This window comes from Lactuca saligna, chromosome 9 (genome assembly GCF_052625555.1).
Source record: "Lactuca saligna cultivar CGN05327 chromosome 9, ASM5262555v1, whole genome shotgun sequence".
In the NCBI taxonomy this organism is placed as follows: Eukaryota; Viridiplantae; Streptophyta; class Magnoliopsida; order Asterales; family Asteraceae; genus Lactuca; species Lactuca saligna.
In genome coordinates this window covers 71,740,098-71,746,961 of record NC_136425.1, presented here as the reverse complement: position 1 = coordinate 71,746,961, position 6,864 = coordinate 71,740,098, and positions in this window count along the sequence as shown.

The following is a 6,864-nucleotide window of genomic DNA, read 5'->3' as shown; positions in this document are numbered from 1 at the left end:
AACCTTTGATTTCTATAACTTATGAGTTTTAAAGGCTTTTAATGGAAGAGACTTTTGGAATTCCATAACTTGAGGACAAGTTATGGAGTCCATTATGAAGCATTTAGATCAACAATTAACTAACAAACAATTTGCAAATAATTCCTATGATCTAACAAAAACTCATAGGCAAGAAACATCCATATCAACAATTTTCAAGTATCATATGAACTTAATATAAAACTTGAAACTTTGACAATTATCATTGAAATTGGATAAACACAATCATTACCACATCAAAAACAGGTTTAATAATCTAAAAACAGTTTAGGGTAATGATCCTAGTCAAATTCCAGCAATAAAAGTCGAAATTCTGCACTTAGGGCCTATGAATTGTTGATTGCATGAACCAACTCGACGAGTTGGATGAGTTTTCACATGGAATCGTCGAGTCCCCCCATGGACTCAGCGAGTTCACTGAACAACGACCAGAAATTCGACTTTTTTTAGCAATTTGCATCACATATAATTGAAGACAAGCCTTGGCTTTGACACCGTTGATGGGTTTTGAGCATTCTAACACTCCTATGGTGTGCATGCAACCCTAGAAACCTTGGATCTATGTTTTCTCTATTATACATGCAAACTTTGATTTTCCAAGGTGTTCATCCTAACTACCATATCATGGGGTATATGTAATACAAAAGCTAGTAGAATGACACACATTTTCTTGTAGCTTGATTCCTTAAGACCTTGTGAGTCTAGAACCCCAAGTGTGATGCCTCAAATGTCTCACACAACACCACAACTATTAGAATAACTTGAGAGAAGAACACTTGTACTCAAAATTCGGCTAACCCTCACTTGTATGTCTAGTAGCCAATTTTACTTGCTACGAGGTCCTTATATAGTATGTCACATGTAGGGTTAGACCATGCAAACCCTAATGTGCATTACTTTTCATTTCCTCCATGATCCACGGGTTTTAACCTCCATGGAGCATCCATGGATCACCCAATGGGTTTTAGCCCAATCTAATGAGTCATGGATCATAAGCGAACTATATAAGAATGAGTGATTTACTAAAAGTCCCACACTTTCATAATTGAAACATTATTACTCCAAGTTACTCCAAATTACTTGAAAACATGCTACATGCATATTCATAAATAATATTTTACATTGATAATTTGATTACAAAAGACTGGATACAAATCGACTATTTAGATTATTACAAAGTGTTATATATTACATAACTACCTATGACATTTTAGTTTTTATACATACATGAGTACTAAATACAAAGGTGATAATTTTAACTATTCAAACTCTTCTATCAGTATATGACTATACCGGATGTTTATTACCTGCAATTGTTGAACATTGAGAGGGTATAAGCGGTGACGCTTAGTGAGTTCAATAATAGATACAATATAACGTTATTCCTCATATATATATATATATATATATACACACACACACACACACACACACACACTTCAATATGGTAGAAACAAAGAGGAACAAAGAACAACGAAGGCATATGCGAATCATGTGACAAGCTTTCAATATCAATAAATGATTTGATTCGAAGATATACAATCAATTAGACATAACAATTTCAATACTTGATATACATTAATAAAGCTTCAGCCTAAATGGCACACAATACATACACTTTATGATTAAACATTTTGGTATATTTTAGACTTTTATCCCTATCTAACCTTCTGCCAATGCCATAGGGGTAGAAGTCATTCTCTTACGAGGCATGCTCTACACGGCCACAGGCAACATACCAATACCATCATGAATCTAAGTCCTTTCACTGATCACATGGTCAAAGGTACAACTTTTTCTACCATAATATCATGAAATAATAACACGAGATAATAACACGGAAAAGCACATAGCACATATAACACATAACATACAATTGTTCCTATATATTAAACTCACCGTGAATTAACTGGAGGTTAAAATAGTAATTTAGGCAGCACTTCGTTACTATAATTAACTTTCTTCGATGAAAACCATGAGCTTTCTTGAGAACTGGGCCTTGCGAGGGTTGAGCTTCAAACCGAAAGATAAATTTCTCGGGCTCTTTGGGCACTTCAGAACGTGTTTCGGGTGTTAGGTATGATCCTGGGGCTTCGGGTGATGCTAAGTAGCTTAAAAGAGGGTTTAGGGGTCAAAAATTGTGAATTTTCTAATATTAGTTGGGAGGATTCACACCCTCCTTATTATAGGTGCGAAACAAGGGTCTTCGGCCGAAGGAGAGAATCATGTGGCAGCAGCGAAGTAAATTTTACATCTTAAGGAGTACTACGAAATTCCTTTTTTCAATTAAATCAAAAAGCAACCAATCTCTAAGTACCATTTTGATGTAATTAATTTTAATTACACAGTTGATTCTTATTTATATAAAATCCATACCTCTTTCCTTTGGAGTCACATTTTTACGAAACTTATATCCTTGAGATCACGTTAACGAGTACTCTCCAAGTATGTTAACAAGATTAGAAAAGGGTACCACATTTTTTACACTAATTTTTGTGACTAATGGATGTTTTAACAAATATATGTAATGACACATTTGATTTTTATTATCTCAAAAATCAAATACTACAATACTAAGCTATTACATCTATCTTCACTACTCTTTTCTAATGGTGATTTATGAAGGAAACCTCTCAGTTGTTACACGCACCTACCTCTATTTATCTCAAGGATTACCACGTAGTTCATGGGTTACTAGACCCAAAGCAATTAGGGTACGCATATACCCTATACTCACTCTCTCGAGAGTAACTATCAATTCCTTACTTTTGCTGGCACTAACAACCACCCCAACTCATGAAACCTTCACTAACTCTACAGTCGCCTTGTGTATGCTAATCATACATAACGTTGGATTCGATAGACAGTCGAATAATTGATTCTACCTTAATCCCATAACCAGACAATGAGTGAGAAATAAGGATAAATCAAGCTTTTTCAGGCTATAAAATCTTAGTAACATACAATCATGATGAATACACCAAACCACCATAGTAATAATGTCACTTTCATATAGAATATCAAGAAATTCCCTAGGCTATTAGGCCTCATAAATCAAGTAATTCTATCATGAAATTCCTGAAGAACCCTAGCCTATAAACTAGCATGGATTTCTAACATATCACCAACACACATACTAAAGTGTTGGTATCTTAGGGAATAACTTTTTCCTTGAGATCTAGCTGATTGTACACATCTAATCTTCTCTTTTAGTTACTTAAAAAAGTTATTTATGAAAAATCTTATTACAGATCCATAGTTTAAGTTTGGAATCACACAAGTGTTCTTCCAAATACTTCAAACCGAGGCTCTGATACCAAAATGTAACATACCAAAAAACATAGTAAAGTTTTTCATTTTTTTAAAGACATTTAATAGAGGTCACAATTCACTAAAACATTATTTTACAACCATATCAAAATCATAGAAATAAAATATGAGTATGTCTCAAAACATGAAACCACTAGATGTTATCTACAATCATGCATTCACCTTCCCCCGATCATTTAAGGTACCTGAAATATTTAAATTCAAAACTGTAAGCCCAAGCGTAATGAGTTTCCCCAAATTACCCCACACAAAAATCCATATACAATGCATGCACACATGAGCCTACAATTTGTCTGGACCGCCTCGCAAGGCCTACATGATGCATGAACCGCTCTACCGAACCTAGAGTCTATTGGCCCTCCGTGCAAGGCCTACAGTAGCTAGACTTCTCCCTTGGGCCTACAGTCTAACCTAAATGCCTTTCAAGGCCTACAATACTCTAGACAACCTGGACATCTTGGCCTACAACACAAAGTAGGACCGCCTCAACCCAACCAACCACAATATGTCGACATATGAAAACAAACAAACAAAAAATAACCAACAATACAGGTAATCATAATAGATCTACCAATCTATTAGATCACTACAAGATACCAAAACATACACACAATGATACATATTGTAGTACAAAGTATAGTGAAAAACCTCACCTTGCAATCTAGAAGATAACAATACAACTCTCATAAAATCCAAAAACTGTTACTACAAGCCACCTATACAGCAAACAAGGACCACTCCTAAAACTACAACCCAAAACTAGAAAATTGACCTAATGTCAAACTTAGTCAAAAAGTCAACAGTCAAAGTCAAAGTCAACAACCAAAACTGTAACGCCCACAGATTCGGGCTAGTCAATTTAGAGACAATAAGCGTTAAAATGACTTTTTTATAAAAGATTATTTAAAGTAAATAATATTAAACAAAGTTATAGTATATGTCACAAGGATAACGTACATATAAATAACGCTGAAATTCGACTTATAATGAAGAAGTTATGACTCATCGAAGTTTCGCGATTAAACTGACACAGCTCCGCGTATCGTAGAAAGTAAATTTTTGATAAAATACTTTTTAGCCTTAGCAATATAAATGAAAGTTGTAGTAGACATTAAACCAAGAGCTTGCATATAGAGAACGTCTAAACTTGACTTCATTAGAGGATGTTATGATTTTTCTAAGATTCAGCGTAGTAGTATACAGCCCGAAAATTAAATTTTAGATCGATCGAATTTTAGCCAACACGTCTAAATGAGAATTAAATATCTCATTAATAGGAGCTCAACAATATAAAGGCAGTCGAAAATGGACGTCGGATGAAAAAGTTATGAATTTTTAACGGACTTTAACTATCTAAGCCTATTAAAATATAACTTTAAAAATTAGGCGACAAAGTCTAAATGAAAGTTGTAGATCTCGTCGATACCTATGTGTCGATATAAAGAACGTAAAAATCGGAGCTGGTATGTAAAAGTTACTGATTTCGGAAGATAATTAATTTTTGAATTAACTAGCAAGTGACATGTGGCAAGATCTAGGCCACACCTTCTTCCCCACGACTTACCATCGAAATGCGACACGTGGTATATTACGCCTAGTGTAATTTTTGATTATGGCCAACATAACCCATAAAAAGCCATTACGCCCAATGTAATTCTTGAGTACACCCATCGTGCTTGGGCACTGGTAGCTATAAATAGAGATCATTTCTCACTCTGTTCTTCACACCTCTTCAACCAAGTGAAGCAGCGAAGGAGGCGATATGGCTAAAAAACTTCATCGGAGACCTTGGAGATGTATCAGCTGTAAAGGAGCCTATGGAGATTTTCTGTGATAACAAGAGTGCGGTCACCTTAACCAAGGAACCGAGGTATCATGGTAGATCCAGAAATATTGACAGAAAATATCACTTCATAAGACATCAAGTAGAAGAAGGACTCCTCGTAGTAAAGAGGGTATCATCATAGGAGAACCCAACAGATCCCCTTATGAAGGGACTGACTAGGGTTAAGCTCTTACAGCATGCTAGGAGTATTAGGATGAAGGACGATATTAGTTTTAGTGATTAGGTAGCTGTTTAGAAACTTGTAATAGATAAAATGTAATTGATATTTGATGATTAAATAAAAAGTGTTTATTTATGAGTAAAGTTACTATCTTGTGTCATTCGTTTACTATTGTTTCATTTTTGCATGTTTTGACTTCCAGAATAATAAGATTATTCAAACCATCCACAATCGATCATACTTTAGAAGTAGGCTATGAGATTAGACTATCATGAATGGGCTTGTAGATTGTCTAAAGTGTTTAGACATAGCAAAGGTATGCTGCAACATTCATGAGTGCTCTTGAAATAAGATTTGAGTATTGCATTAAACCCACACTCATATGAATCACTTCATGGAATTTATCACGATTGATTGTGAGACGATAATATCGTATAGTCTTCAAACCAATATATATGAGTTGTTGATTATGAGTTGGTTGTGCATTGATAGTGTGAAACCACATCAGTAACTTGATGTTATAAAACGTGTTGTTGTGTATGATTTAACAAGTAATTAGTACAAGCATATAAGTTGAATTTTATCTATTCCTTTTATCCTAAGAAGATTAAAAGCGATACCTTAGGCCCCTCGGTGATTATATTTTGACTTATGTGTCGGGCCCAGTGAGGACTAAATTTATATGTTCAATTAAGTTCTATGTCAAAAAAAATCAGAAATCGGGAAACAAACTGTTGGACAATAAGTATGACTGTGTTCCATGTATTTGTCCACATGATATATTGAAGAACAGAGGATTATATGATCCCTTATCTAGAGGACACGTTAGAGTTCGATAATTGATTTTGAGAGTTACGATTGCTAATCGGATTTTGAAGTCATGCTTGCAATTATAGTTATTAGACTTATCCAAGTGAGAGACTGTTGGATTAGGTGTCTAAGCCCATAACTATAATTGGTATGTACTTGACCCGATAGTAACATGGTCCATTATGGGTTGCATTCTCCAAAGCAATTTGATAGGATGGATTTTGAGAGAGATGTTATTTGTGATTTATGAATATACTATAAGTATAACATATTAATTGAGAAATCATATTATTTTATTGGTATTGGTCAAGAATTAATTTGGAATTATTTTAGTGATCAAAAGAGACTAATTAAATTTACGGGGACTGATTATGTAAATCAATGATACATATAGTCTGGGCTAATGATCCATGCTTGATTGGTGATGGACTAAGTTAGTCTAAAAGAGTTATCAAATGGTTATTGGATCAAAAACCTACTTGAATGAATTAGGGTTTACAAGTGACTCTTGGAATTCAACAAGTATATATGTAACCCCTTTGCACCTAAAATCAGCCCCAAGGATATACACAAGTGATACAATAAGAGTATAGCCGATTTTTGTGTGCTTTTAATGTCCCTAAAGTTCTTCCATTTTCTCTTGGTGTTCTGTGAACCATTTGAGGCATCACACTTGAGG